The sequence below is a fragment of the Papio anubis genome, chromosome 1 (genome assembly GCF_008728515.1).
Source record: "Papio anubis isolate 15944 chromosome 1, Panubis1.0, whole genome shotgun sequence".
Classification (NCBI taxonomy): domain Eukaryota; kingdom Metazoa; phylum Chordata; class Mammalia; order Primates; family Cercopithecidae; genus Papio; species Papio anubis.
In genome coordinates this window covers 186,009,687-186,025,536 of record NC_044976.1, presented here as the reverse complement: position 1 = coordinate 186,025,536, position 15,850 = coordinate 186,009,687, and positions in this window count along the sequence as shown.

Here is a 15,850-nt window from a genome sequence, read left to right as displayed (position 1 = left end):
CACACACACACAGTTCTAGTACAGTGGTGCTCTCACCTGGGTAAAGGTGGCCCCCAAAGGGTGATGGCAAGTCACCTCATTGACCCAACCTAGAAGCAAACATCTCCCTCAGGAATCTCTGGCTTCCAAACTTCATTGTCAAACTCAAGACTTTCCTGGCAGAAGGTGCATCTGGCCAGTGGCAGCCATCATACTCTGGAAAACCCTCATCTATTCAGCACCCTGCCACCTCCCCGTCTTCAGGCTAATTCCAGCTTCTTCAATTCACCCTGGGACCGTTTCCAGGCACCCCCCAATTATCCAGTGACTCTCCTCTGAAGACTCCAGAAAGTCCTGCTAAAACTCGGCTTGTGATTCCCTCAAGGAGGCCTGAGTGGAGACCAGTTAATCCTCAGCATCGTCAAAGCCACTAGGCAGTTCCTTAGGCAGGAGTAATATCTGCAGACCACCCTGCCCATCCTGTCCACAGTGAGAATGAGGCCTGGGCCGCTCACGGGGTGTCCTGATGCACTCTAAATGAGGTCACACTGGCAGGGAGGAGCTGCTCTTGCAAGGTCAGTCCCTTTACATGTACTGGAGATTGCGAATGAGTGGGGTTGGGGTCGCCTCCCCAGGAGGGGCTGGAGGTCAGGGCCTGGTGGGCTCTGCAGGCTCATTAGTTCAGCACAACGTGCTCTTACATTCAAGAAACAGGGCACAGGGCTGCTCACTGGCACTGGAGGCCAAAAGAAGGTGAGGGCAAGTGAGATGCAAGGACCTCTTCTCACAGCTGTGCTGACAAGCACCAACAGGAGACCCCACTTCCACACCAGAAAAGGGGGGATGGTGCACAAGATCCAGGTACTTCATGTGTGCCCACCCCTCTGCCAATCTCACCAATGCTATGGATCACTCATACGTCTCCCACAACTTTAAGGATGTTGCTGACCCTCAGATGTCTGGTGGACCTAGATCCACGGGCTGACTTCCTCGGTTCCTGGTGCATTGTCATTCCATGCTCTGGCCACATGCCACAGATGGGGGTGATCAGTGGTTACCTCTGTTCTTTTGCCCCAGCTTCTGCTAATAGGGGCTTCAAGCACCCTGAGCTCCACCTGACCAGAGGGAGTTTCCTTCTCACTATTTGACTCTGGCTATAATGGGATAAGAATGGGGGGACTACTTTTGTGGTAGTCTTGCTTTCTATCTTGATGAAAAATCTGCTATTTTTGCACTGTTGTAGAAGGAAAATAGAACCATGACTTATGTACACAAGTTTTGTAGCTGAAGTCATGTACTTTTGATAGTCTATTATGTTTCTCCCAATTACAAATATGCTCCTTCCCCTTGGAATTTGGGTGGAAGGGCACAGCCCTCCCCACAGTCCAGCTAATCGTGTGCCCATGAGAGAGAACAGGGGGTGGGGAGCCCCTCTGGGAGAGCTGGAGGGGTTCTGGCGATCGATAGCGCAGCCTCCATCCATCTCGATCCTCATCGGTCTGTGGCCTATTAAGCGCTCCCTGTCTGTCGATAAGCCCCTATTATTGCTCTTGTGCTGAGCGCTCTGAGGCCAGCTTGCATTTGGCCAGAGAAAAATAATGATTGTTTGTTTATTAGTTGGGAGGAAATGCCCAGCCACAAACGTGCATTTGGGCCACAGCCAGGTCCTGCGGAGCCCTCCCTCCACCCAGGCCCTCCCTCCACCCAGGCCCTCCCTCTAGAACTCCTATAGCGGTGATCAGCAGGCTGGTGTTCGTCACGAGAAGGTGGCCCAGGAGATACAGAAATCCACATGAATGTTTCCAGGCAGCCAAGAACACACTGGCAACCTTGACTCATTCCTTGGCTGGTACAAGTGGGGAGGGCACCGCTGGGGAGAGTTGGCAATGCAAGCTAAAGTGACAAAGGGTCCCCAAGCAGGCCTGGCCATGGGCTTGTGAGCTCCAGGGGCCCTCGCCTGGGAAACTGCTGGCAGAAAGCTCTGGCAACCACACTGAGTCAGGGCTACTGGGGCCTAGGAGGCCTGGCCCTAAACAACTGTTTCCTCTGCTTCCACCTGCTCTCTGTTTCCTTCCCTTAGCAGGAACTTTGGAGTCACACTGACATGGGTTCAAATCCCAGCTCTGCCACTGAGCAACTGTGAGATCTTGGCAAATTGTTTAACTTTCCCGATCCTCCGTTGATCGTATGTTAAATGGGACTTCAAATGCTTGTGTCACAGGACTGGCGTGAGATAAAGTATGGCAAGTGGGAAACACAAAGCCTGTGCACGTGAGGCCCTCAACAGAAGCTGAATTGCTATGTATTGGTAGCCTCCTTTCTCTTACCAGGAAGCCCACGCCTCTGGCTAAACCCTAAGGCTCACTTGTCCACCGTGACCGGGTGCCTGTCTCCCTTGCCTGTCTTCCCGTGACTCAAGGAACTTCACCTGCTTTCCTTCCCTAGAAGCCCCCATTGCCCACCTTGCTTGCTATTCATCAAATCAAACGACTTGCACTTTCTTCTAGAAAGGTTTTACTGTTATCACGAAAGGGAAACAGAAAGGTGCAACTAAAACTAGCCTTCCTTAAGCCTGGGCCCAAGTCCCAACCCTGATGCTAACTTGCAGTACTACCTTCAGTAAGGTGTCCAGCTTCTCAAAGCCTCAATTCTCTCACCTGTCAATGAAGAGGGCTGTCCTAAATAGCTTTCAGAGTCTCTTCTACCCTGCAAACGTTGCTTTCTGTTAGAAACAAAAGAAACATCTTGCAAAATCTTCGTGAGTACTTATATCCCGTATTTCTCTCCATACTCTTCTCATGCGTGATCTGCTGACTCCCAAACTTCTTGACAAAGTACTCCTTTATCCTGAGATGTTAGTGTGCCTCACCACCACCACCACCCTCCGGGTTCCCCCCACTCCCTCTGTGCTCTCAATCTGTCTGCCTTCATTGGGCACCATGTTCTGGAAGATTGATAGGGCTTTAGGTATTCAGGTAGTTCAATGAGCCATTTTCTTCCCAGGTAGCTCATTCCTTGGGGCATAATCCCCCGTTTCCTCCTTCCCCTTTTCTCACATAATCATTGTTTCAGTCAATTTAAGCTAAGTTCAGCAATGGTAACAAATGACCCCAAATCTATAGTGGCTTACAATAGCCAAGAGCTATTCTTGCTCATATTCATGTGCATGGCAGGTTGGCAAAGCCTGTTCCACATCCTCCTCATCCCAGAACTGAGAAGTCCCATCTGATGGAGGAAGAACCAACGGCAGAGCCATGTGATGGATCGTCAAGCTTCTGCTTGAGCCAAGTCCATGTCACTTCCGTTCACATAGTATGAGCTAAAGCAAGTCACACAGGCAAGCCTGCTGTCAGTAGGACAGAAGGTATAATTTTTCTTCAAATATCTTGACAATAACACAATCTACCCCATGATTAAGCCTTATTCCTGGGATCCTCTGGTCCATACTGCTCATTTTACAGGTGAGAGGACAAAAGCCCAGAGACCTGAGACAATTTAGCCTAAGGTTACACAGCAAATCAGTGAAAGAGGAGAGACTAGAGCCCAAATACATTGACCTTCCAGTCCTTGTACCTTCCAGTCTTGTACCTTCCAATGCAGATACAAGAGCAGGGCCAAGAGGAGATAGATCTGGAATCAATCCCAGCTCCATAATTCTAGGCAAATTCTTTCAACTCTGAGCCTTGGCTTCCCTTCTATAATATAGGCTAAGAGTACCCACCTCCTGCAGGGAGGTTGGGAGAGTTGGGTGAAATTTCATAAAGTGTCTCACTCAGTGCCTCACACAGAGAAACCTCTTAACACATGTCTGTTTTCTGTCCCTTTCTTCCCTGTCAACTGCACCAAACTCCTTCATTTCATTCCCTTCTCTCTTCTTTCTTACCTGTCTTCGAGCCCACTTCTCTTTTTTTTTGTCAAGAAGTTGGGAGAAATAAAACATTTTAAAGACAAGAATAGCGGTGATCCTAAGGCAGTGTGGCTCAGGTACAAGAAGCTGGCAGGGAAGCCTTCTGAGGTTGCCTCCAAGCTCAGTCAGAAAAGGTCCTCAAAGCCCTCCTCAAGGACCTAATGACACGCTACCTATTTACCTCCATTATCTCCTCAAATCCTCACCACAAACATGGGCAGGGATCGCCATTAGTCCCATCATGCAGATGACAAGACTGAGGTCAGGAAGGTTGAGTGACAAGCTCACCAGCTCTGGAGGCACTAGGCCTTCACAATCACAGCTCTTTGGGCTCTAATATCTACATTGTGCTGCTATCCCCAAGGTTGGGACTGTCCCCACATACACTTGCCTCTCCTTATGTGCCTGGCATCACGTAATAACAACGTCTGAGCCTCCAGAAGAGACATGAGTGGTCTCTGGGGAGTGAAGGAGGCGTGGCTGGTGTGGGAATGATGGTGTTGGGGAGGGAGGATACTGGGGAAGAGACCGGGAAAGTGATTTCAAGAACAATTGTCACTGGTTCTGTTTGGCTTTGTCTCATAAAAATTCTGTTTTCAACATTCATGAAATGAAAGTCCAGGAAAGTCTGTTTAGGCAGAGCCATTTCCTGAGAGAGCTGACAGTTAACATTTCAGGTATGTATCAGGGATATGTATATATTTCAAATACCCCTCCCAAGGACAGCTCTGGAACCTGTTTGGAATATGTTTTTATGATTAGATAATGGGTGTGTGTGAGAGCAGATCGCTGGCTGTTGTGTTTGTGGTTTGCTTTTTTTCTCTCTCTCTTTCCCCCACTCCCTTTAAAGGGCTGTTTGTTTTTATGTTCTGGGAGCCTAGCTCTACTTAGAATGTCTAATAATGACACAGATGGTCCCAATATATTGCTGCCTTACCTCTCTGAGGGAGATACCTCGGCGTCCCTCTGTCTCACCTGCCGGCCCCTCTCTTCCTGAGCTGTCCTGTGAGGACTGTGAGCAGCCGCCTCTGCTGCCTTTCCCGAGCCATCTTCTCCAGAGCCCTCCCATTCAGACACAGCAGCTCCGATGGCCCCTGCCCAAGGGCAGACACCTCTGCTCCCTGCTCCAACTGAAACAGGAAAACATCCCTGGTCTGCTGAATTTCCAGCCTCAACCAAGGGTGCAGACCTGTCCTGCCTCAAGGGAGACACGGCAAAGCAATGAGGCTTTTACAGAGAGCAAGAGACAGGCTCTATTTTACTGATTTTGAACAGACTGTGCTGGAAGGGGAGAGATGTGTTTTCATGATAAAGAATGAGATGAAAAGACCTCAGGGTTTAAGCGACAAAGTGCTGAGTTTCCACTGTAGCCCACCCTCTTCCTGGGACTGCAGTGTCTTCTTTTACCCCCCTAGCAAGTCTGAAGTGGTGGTGGAGGTGGAATGGCCCAGTCAGTCATTCCACACTAGTTCATTTATTCACCAAGCATTTTCAAAAAGCCTACTGTATTCTAGACATTGTTCTAAAAATCAGAGACACACACAAAATTCTTAAATATTATGGGGGAGTAGAGGAATTGCAGAGGGGGAAAACAAATAAGTTACATAATACATTGGCAGTTTTAAGTGTTCTGAAGGAAAATAAAGCAGCCAGAGGATAGGGAGTCCTGGGGTGCACGGGGGGGTGAGGGTAAAGGAGGTGAAAGCTCAAGCCAAGCCATGCAGGCATCTGGGGGCAGAGCAGCCCAGGAAGCATGAACAGTAAGTGCAAAGGCCCTGAGGCAGGTGGGAGCCGCCATAGTGAGGAGCAGCAAGGGTGCGGCCTGAAGCTGAGTGAGGACAGCACAGTGGCAGGAGGGAAGGGAGGGGAGGAGGTGAGAAGCCAGATTCTGCAGGCCTGTGGGCTAACACAATGACTTTGGCTGTTACTCTGAGTGCGGTGGGGGTCACTGGATTGTTTAAGGAGGCTTGCGATCTGACCTATGTTTAAAAAGGTTACTATGGCTGCTGAGTGGAGTGTTATACGGGGACAAGGGTGGGAGCAGGAAGATGAATTGGGAGGCTTGCCCAGAGGGCCAGGGGAGAGTAAGTGGTGGCTCAGACCGCTGTGGTAGTGGCCCTTGGATCCTGGATATATTTTGAAAGTAGGAGCCAATAAGATTTGTTGGTGGCTTAGATATAGAGGTGCACTAAAAAAGAAGACTCAAACATATTTCTAAGGATTTGGCAACTTAGAATGTGGAGCAGATTTGGAGGGGAATATCAGGAGTTTAATTCTGGGTGCATTGAGTTTAAGAAGATGCCTGCTAAACATCCAAGTGAAAATGGCCAGGCTAGAGATCTACATTTGGGAACGGTCAGCAGGTTGAACATCTCCTGTGAGCTGGATATGAAGGCATTACAGTTCCCATTTATGAAGCATTTCCCAATTATCATCTCATCTAGTCTTCACAATAGCCTGTTGAGAGGTGGAGACAGGCTCAGAAAAGTTCCATTCGTTTCCTAAAGCCACACAGTTAGCAAGTAGCAGAGCCCTGCAAATAGCTCACCTTCTGGGAGGTAGTGGCTCTTGACCCTGGACAAGTTACTTTGACTGGCTAAGCCTCAGTTTTCCTCATCCACAATTGGGGGCAGTAGTACCAAGCATGATTATCTTCTGAGGCTGAAATGAATAAAAGGGGCTCTGAACAAACGTTGAGTCCCCCTTCTCTTCTTTCCCTCTGCTTCCAGCACCCTGGCTCTCTCCAGACCCTGCCTTCAGGTTGAGAGGCTTCTTCATCCCTGAGGACTCCCAGGCTGTGTGGCAGTGCTTTTTGATCACTTCCTACAGATGCTCATTTAAGATGCCATGTTTCACCCACTTTCACTAGGCTGTGAGCCCTCAGAAGATGAGCGGCCGCTTTTCCCTCTTCCCTTTAGCCCCATAGTTTCTAGAATAGTGCTTTGGATTCTGCAACTAACCAACCAGGTAGACTCAAGAACCAGAATCATCCTTCTTGGCCTCATTTGCCTCACTTATTCCCTGTTTCTCTCCCACTGTTCTCTCCCTGTAGGTCAAGGCCATGCTCTAGTGGTCCTGGGGTTCCTGTGACCCCACTCAGAAGGGTGGGGGATGGGGTAGAGTCTAAAACAGAATGCTTTCCCCTCAGCCTATAACCATCTGGGCACCAGAAGGGCTGAGCAGAGCAGCCCTGTCCAGTAAAAATATAATGCGAGGCTTGTTTGTAATTTTAGTTTCTAGGTAGCAGGAAGAATGTTTTGAAAAACAGGTGAAAGGGATTTTAATAATAATGTTTACTTAACCCAATATTATCCTTAATATGACTTCAATGTGTAATCAATATTAAAAAATTAGTAATGAGATATTTTACATTCTGTTGGCTCATACCAGGTTTTTGAAATCTGGTGTGCATTTCACACTTATGGCACATCTCAGGAAAAATCCCATTTCGGGTGCATAAAGCTGCTTGTGGTTAGTGGCTACCATGCTGAACCCCAAAGATGCAGGGGTCAGAAACAGCTTTCCTAGTGCCTCCAGTTGTTTCCAAGCCCTTTTTGGTCTTTTTTTTTTTTTTTTTTCTGAGACAGGGTCTCACCCAGGCTGGTCTCAGACTAGTAGCCTCAAGCAATCCTAAGTAGCTGGGATTACAGGTAGGTGCCATTGCACCCCGCTAGAGGTCCAGAATTCTTGAGCCTATACTTGGCCATGTCCTTGGTCAAGGGAGAGCTTCCCCCAGACCCTCTCCCTCCCCTCTTCCTTTTAACCCGTTGTCTTCCTCTCCTGAGATCCCACCTGCTCCTGGCCAGCACCTGGTGTGCTGTATCAGTCCCTGTCTGTTTTTCTGGCTAGGTTGCTGCATTTGGGAGGGGAGAAGGGGGCACGACCGATCCTGAGAGGAGGACTAGGGCCAGGGATGGGGAAGCAGCCCTCCAGCTGGACTGTGTTCCCTGAGATCATCTACAAACAATGGGATCTTTTACAGGGATGAGAAGACTTCTTGTTAGTGCAGCTCCCATACTCATATACTCATTGTGATAAAAGACCTATGATTCCTCCCCAGGCTTGAGTTACAGTAAAATAACTTCTAGTCCTCGCCTTTAGAAAGGATGGGGATATATAAAACCCTCTGGACACGTTTTTCTCCTTTTCACTCTCCAGAGACATCTGTGACTGCCTTGGGGGTTACTCCTCTCCTCCCAGGTCAAGTTCACCTCAGGCAAATACATTGATCTTGGAATTCACTGAAGCCTGGAACAGTCCCCACTCCCACCCTCCCCTCTGCATCTCAGGCCTAAAGTCTGGAAACTCCTGGGAATATTCAGGGGCCACACCCTGCCCAGTGCCTGCTTCCATCTACCTCTCCTACCACCCATGTCCCCCAACCCACACCCAGACACCCCACAGGTGTGAAACTCGCCCCTCACCATTGTTCTTGGCAGGCCTTCCTTGTGTCCCCTAAAGAACACACCCCCACTTATTTTGCTCCTCACTTGTTAATCTTTTTGTGTAAAATGGAAATAATAATAGAATCTACCTCGAGTGAATATGAGTATTAAAGGAGTGGATGTGTGCAAGCTGCTTAGAATACATACACAGTGTGAATGTAAGCACTTGTTCCATGATTCTCATAACATTTTCATGAGATGAGTATTTTCCCCCTTTTTAGAAATGAGAAAACTGAGGCTGAGAGAAGTAAAATGACTTACTTGGGCTGACAGGTAGTAAGTGGCAGAGCTGGGGCTCAAATCTCAGGCTTCTCTCCTTCATTTCAGAATTTGCCACATCATGTTAGGCAGCCTCACTGAAAATAGAATGAATGGTCCTTGCCCACAGGAAATCTAATCCAGTCAAGGAGACTGTACAAATGCATGGAAAATTCCTGAGATTGTTTGTATCCAGAGCTGTTTCATAACTGGGGGAATCAGGAGAAAAAAAGGCTGAGGAGTGTGATGGGCTGTCCTGCTCTCTAAAAGGCTGTTGTCAGAGGGCTCTTGGCTGCCTGCTCCATGGCCTCCTGAATGGGGATCTCTGCCCACTCCCTACCCCCCACCAATGTGGGCTTCAAATTGTTACCTCAGTTTGATTGACTGCCAGGAAAAAAAACAACAAAAAACTGGACTAGATTAACGAGGCAGCATATGCTGTTCAAGGGAAGTTAAACAATTGCACCTCTAAATAACAGCTCAACATGGAATAGAAGAGATGTCATAAGGCAAGATATGATTAATTGCCAAATGAATTATTGAAATTGTAATTGCAGAGGAGTTCAGAGGAGTGCGTGATTGCTGTGGGGCAGGAATGGTCAGGAGAGGCCAGGCAGGAGGGCTATGTGAGCTGGGCCCACGGTGAGGGAGGGCAATGTTGGGCTGCAGAGCCTGGGCAAAAGCTATTCCTGAAAGGTGGAATGGGAAGGTACAGATGGGAGATGGTTCGACCCCGGTGCCAGGACCTCCCAGGAGCTGAACTGCAGACAGACTTGCCTACCACAGGCATCTCCCTGATGACCCCTTTCTCCTCTTGGCCTTCCATCTGCTCTCTGACACTATGTGACCTGAGTTCTAATCCCCCACCTTTCTCTGGCCTAGTGGCCTCCTGTGCCCATGCATCAATTGCTCAGTCTGCACAGTGGGTTGAGAGGGCCTGTTTTTCCTCCAACATAAGAGAGAAAAAGCCTATCACTAGGCCTGGGTTGGAGAAATACAAAATCAGTAAGGTTTGCTACAACTCCATTACATTGAGGCTTATTTTGCAGGGGCTCAAATACACAGTGGGCCAGATTACATTTCCTGGAATGTAAGAGAGTGGCATAAGCAGAAACTTAGCAGTGCCCCAGACCTGAGCCTGAATCCCTCTCTGTCCTGTAAATGCTGTGTAATCTTGGATAACTTGCTTAACTTTTCTGAGCCTCAGTTTTCTCATCTGTAATGTGAACTGGTGTATGGATATCTCATAGGGTTGCTTTCAGAATTGCCTAGGATAAGTTACATCAAATGCCCAATCTAAGGTTGGTCCGTGGTAACCTAGCTCCGTAAATGGTGGTGGTGATTAACAAAGAGTGGTCTAACAGATAACAGCTAAAATAGCGTTTTGTTTTGCAGCCCCTCATGGACAGTGCCATAAAGCCAGTGTTAGCCTATCTATGCCCCAAGTGGCAGGGATATAGTATGGTTATATCTAGTGCAAGGGCTAGAAGATAAAACAAAATGGTGGACAAGCATGCCAGGCCCATGGGGATGGGAACAGCTCATGGAGAGGAACAATGGCATGTCAGGGTGCCTGCAGCATGCTGGTGGAAGACACAGACTTGAACCAAGGCCACAGGATGTGGTACTCTGCAGCCATTATGATGGAATCAGGAAGACTATGCAGAGATGTGGCGAAATGGTATTTTATGAAAATGGCAGAATATGTAACAGTATACATACTCCAGTAGCAACTGAATAAATATGTCAAGGTAAATTTTTTTGAGACAGAGTCTCACTCTATCTCCCAGGCTGGAGTGCGTGGGTACCATCTTGGCTCACTACAACCTCTGTCTCCTGGGTTCATGTGATTCTCATGGCTCAGCCTCCCAAGTAGCTGGGATTACAGGCGCACACCACCGCACCCAGCTAATTTTTGTGTTTTTAGTACAATAAAGATGAGACTCCCTGTGTTAGCCAGGCTGGTCTCCAATTCCTGGTCTCAGGTGATCTGCCCACCTTGGCCTCCGTAAGTGCTGGGTTTACAGGCATGAGCTACCATGCCAGGTCGATTTTTTTTAAAAAAAGTAAGAACACTTGTGGAATTGGGCTAGTGTGAGAGTGAGGAGAGGACTATTCTGCGCTTAACTTTCCCTGTAGTATGATCGGCTCTTACACCTACATAGGTCCTCCCCGAAAGGCAGCAGCTTCTCAGGGAGAAAGGGGGCTCTGTGCCTCTTCTCCCCATCAGATGTCTTGGAGGGTAAGGCTCCAGCGTGGCTGTGTATTTACAGAGGCGTCAACAGACACGTCTGGCGAAAAAGCACCGGGTGGGTTGTCCAGGAGCCTTGTGCCCCCGGGAGGAAAGCCGCACCGAGGGCAGCAGGTGGGGAGAGGTGACCCACGCTGGGCCTGGCAGGGGAAGGCAGGCACAGCACTGCACTACGGGAGGATGTGGGTCAGAGGACAGCAGCGGGAGGCGAGCCTTTGGCTCAGTGGAAGAAAGAACTATCAGGCATTCTGAACAACCCACAGCAAGGAGTGTTCCAACTGCGGCTGGATGAGCTGTGGTCAGAGGCTGGACCTGAGGAGGCGAGCGAGGACGCCGGAAGTGGGTAGAAGGTACGTTTGGATCAGTGCTGCCCAAACCTGACTGCCCATCACAATCGACTGGAGGTGCCTGTGAAAATACAGATTCCTAGGGCTCTGTCCCAGACCCACTGAACCTCCCGCGCTGGTACCAGAAGCTGCCGTTTGGGAACCTCCTGGGGATTCTCCGGAGGCCGACGATTGGGCTAGCCCTGGGAAGTGCAGGCTGACACTGCCCCTAGTGGCCTTTGGAGATACTGTGCTAGACTCAGAGCCTTTGTGGGGAGCGGGAAGGCTGTGCAGGCATGGGGCAGCTTGGGGCACAGGGCTCAGACTTAGCGCTCTCACGTGAAGCCCCTGCCACTCTCTCCCAGCCCCCTCCTCCCCCAGGGAGGCTCTGATGGCTGCCAAGAAGTAAATCGAGCAGAACCCCTCCCAGCCACTCCCTGAGGAGCAGTCCGATGCCTGCGCATCCTCCTGCCTCACAGGGGCCTGAGCGGGTCAGGCTGGAGCACAGTGAAGTCCAATGAACAAATCTCCATAATGAAGGTGTACAGGGAGTCCAGATTTCAGGTGACAAACCAAATATCACATTTCTTTTCTTTTTTTTTCTTTAAATGGACTCAAATACAAGTATGAGTCTTCATCCCCTCCAGCTTGAGATAAATTTGCCCTCCGTCACCATAAAATCTCTCACCCGAGATCTAATACAAGCCGAGGCTTCAAAGAAGACCTCCTGGTGGTTCCGAAGTTAAACTCACCGCCCCTCAGCTTCTCACAGTGAAATAGAAGCGGCTACTCTAAGGATGAATGAATTCCTGTACGGCGTTTACCACAGTGCCAGGCACGAAGCACTCAATTACCGTTGTTGTTGATCTGTCTATACTGTCTAGTATTGAGACACCTATTATCCTGCCCACGATGTCCTTCCAGGCCCACACAACTCCTAGGGCTTGGAACTTTCAGAAAGCAGCCAGAAGTCTCCTCTAAGCTCTGGCTTCTCCCCCATTTGCTTTCACCAGATAGTTCCCAGATCCTCACTCTGTCCCAACCCATTCTGGGGAAACATCACTCTCTCTCTCTCTGTCTCTCTCTGTCTCTCTCTGTCTCATTACTCTCAATGGCATTGGCATAAGCTCTTCAATGTGTGTAGTCCTGCACCAAGGCATGGAGAACAGCTGCCTTTGAGCGACTTCCAAGGCTGGCCAGACTGAAATGGGAGATGGGGAAAATATAGGGAGAATCAATGCCTATTTCAGTGAATGGAGCTGGGATTCAAATCCAGGCATCCTGACCACAGAACCGTGAGTATCCCCACCTACACACACCCTGTGTAACTCACAGAGCCTGCCAATGTGGGAAGGGCTGCTGGCACTGAGCACGGCCCCTCCCAGGCCTACTCCACTTTAAGGGAGGCTCAAGTGGACAAATTCCTTAGCTCTGAGGAATAGCTCTCTCATGAAGTCTGCAGACCTCGGGGAAGCTGGCTAACAAATGTTGAGGAACGGAGCCTCTTGATGTCCCTCCAATCACACTCCGCAGGCTTCAGATCCACTATAACCTCATTCATTCCTTCCTTCATTCATTCAATCAGTCAAGTCAACACGGTTTCTTCTCAGTGCCTGTTGGGGTCATGCAATGCTGCACAGACACTGTGAAGAGCCCTGGCAAAGTCTGAAGTCACAGAAGGCATGACTTAGAGGCTCCAGGATGGGCCAGTGGTTTTAATCCCTGGCTTCTGTCCTGCCCCTTCACTTTGGTAGGCTGTAGGCTACCAGGTCAGAGGGCAATGCCTTGAAGAAACCCTCCCAGCAGGGTTACCAGAGTAAGTATAGGACACCTGGTTAAATTTGAATTTCAGTTATTAATTTTTCAAGTTTATGTCCCAAACACTGTATTGAATGGGAAATATCTATACCAAAGAAAGTATCTGCTATTTATCTGAAATTAAAATGTAGCTGGGCTCCCTGTAGTTTTCTTTGCTACATCTGTCAACCTTACCTCCCTGGGGCATCCATTCCTAATCTATGTTTCCCAGGAAGCCACCCAGGCTGCATTTTCCAAATTCTGTAGAGAGTGTTTACACATGTACAGCAGTGGCTGTGGCTCAGAGAGGATAACAAATGCTCCAAGCCACAGAGGGCTTGTGCACAGAGCACAATCACAGCTAACACCTGGTACTTTCCAGATCTTCAGATGGGTCAGGCGCTGACCTGCTTTACCCACATTCATTCATTTAATGCTCACAATAACCCCATAAGGTCAACGCTATTACCATCTTCACTTCAGAGATAAGGGACCCAAGGCATAGAGTATTAAGATCACACAGGTAGGCTGGGCACGGTGACTCACGCCTGTAATCCCAGCACTTTGGAGGCCGAGGCGGGCAGATCACGAGGTCAGAATATCAAGACCATCCTGGCCAACATGGTGAAATCTTGTCTCTACTAAAAATACAAAAATTAGCTGGGTGTGGTGGTGCACCCCTGTAGTCCCAGCTACTCAGGAGGCTGAGGCAGGAGAATCACTTGAACCCGGGATGCAGAGGTTGCAGTGAGCTGACATCACGCCACTGCACTCCAGCCTGATGACAGAGCAAAGCGAGGCAGATCTGGGACATGAAGGCCACTCCCTGGCTTTCACACAGCCTTTATTTATTTATTTATTTATTTATTTTGAGATGGAGTCTTGCTCTGTCACCCAGACTGGAGTGCAGTGGCACAATCTCGGCTCACTGCAAGATCCACCTCCTGGGTTCATGGCATTCTCCTGCCTCAGCCTCCCGAGTAGCTGGGACTACAGGTGCCCGCCACCATGCCCGGCTAATTTTTTTGTAGTTTTAGTAGAGACAGGGTTTCACCGTGTTAGCCAGGATGGTCTCGATCTCCTGACCTCGTGATCTGCCCGCCTCGGCCTCCCAAAGTGCTGGGATTACAGGCGTGAGCCACCGCGCCCGGCTGCATACAGCCTTTATTTTTTAATAAGAACAGGCCTTGGACCTCCACTGAGGAGAAGATGGCACAAGGGCATGTGTTAGTGTGGAGCTGCAGACAGGCTGTCCCGTCAGGCCATTTTCCCTCTCAGCATCATGTGACACCACTGAATTGTGTATTCGTTCATACAAATACAGCTACATTTACATTAAAGTTGTGATGGCGCATTGAGCAGCTACTGGCCCTGTGTGTCACAGGGAATGTGTATCCGGCAGCTTCACGGAGAAACAGGGATGTTGCTTGTAGAATAAGTCCAGCTCCTGTGCTGGGATTCCTCCTCACACTCCTCAGACCCCCTCTGTAAGGTTCACTCCCCTTCTGACACATTACACATTTTATTTGTAAGGATATCTTTACAGCTTGTCTCTTTCAATAAAAAGCAAGTCCTAAAGCAAGGAGCATACCTTCTATTTGACAAACTTTTTTTTTTTTAAGCATTTACTATGTACCAAGGCACAATGCTAGGGTATAAGAGGCATGTCCCTATCCACATGGAACTGACAACTTAGTGGTGGTCAGGGTGGGTGGGGAGAGACAATCAAAGAAACCAGCAGAACACACACAGTGGGTTCTAACAGGAGCACTGGGTACAGAGAGGAGGTAGGCAGCATGGACGTGACGTAGCGGGAGCAGGCAGAGGGCCATGGTCCAGGACAGCTTTCCAGAAAGCAGGAGGGGAAGGACCTGCTGGATGGACACAAGTGATCCACGCTGGGACCTATGAGCTGCAGGGAAGAAGCAGAGACACCGGGGCAGGCAGCACTTTCAAGATGTTTTAGCAACGTTGCTGTGGTCTACATATCTCCCTTCAAGGAGTTCCAGAAAAGTCAGTAACGAACTTGAGTCTTTTTGAAATGGCACATTGGTTGTTAAACAGGGCGCTGCTCAGGAACCGGACCGTGAGGGTCCCGATGTTGCTTCATAAGCCACACATCTTTTGCCACCCACTCTGTTCCAGGTGCTGATGACACCAAGCTGGGTGAGACACAGTCCCTGCCCACCTTACCCTCCACCTCTCACACCCCCAGCTCATCCAGCTTCCACCTTTAACTCCTTGCCTCACACAGAGGCTGGAGGAATTGCCTGAGGGGTGGTGGTCACAGGGTGTAGCAGGAGAGGGGATGATACTAGGAGCGGAGGCAGGAAAGGGGATGACAAGGACCTACGCCAGCAGCAGCTCTGTCTCCTCCATTTCTATAACACTGTAGTGTTCGTTCACCTCAAGCCACCATCATTCCCCATGGAGGACTTGACAAGACTGATTGCCACTGCTGGGCAGAGACAGAAGAACCAACTCAGAAGAAAAAGAGCTATCTGAGTCCCTGGTCTGCTGAGTGACCCAGCTGGGTAGAGCGTGACCCTCTCTATGCCCAGCTTCCAGGGGGTCCCTCAGTGTTTTCTTGGTTTCAGTCCTTATGAGGCCAGCTGAAATGATTTGGCTCTGTGTCCCCACCCAAATCTCATGTCAAATTGTAATCCCCATATGTCAGGGGAGGGGTCTGGTGGGAGGTGATTGGATCATGGGGGCGGATTTCCCCCTTGCTGTTCTCATGATAGTGAGTGTGTTCTCATGCGATCTGATGGTTTAAAAGTGTGTGGCATTTCCCTTCTCTCTCTCTTTCCTGCTCTGCCATGCTAAGACGTACTTGCTTCCTCTTTGCCTTTTGCCATGACTGTAAGTTTCCTGAGGCTTCCCAGTC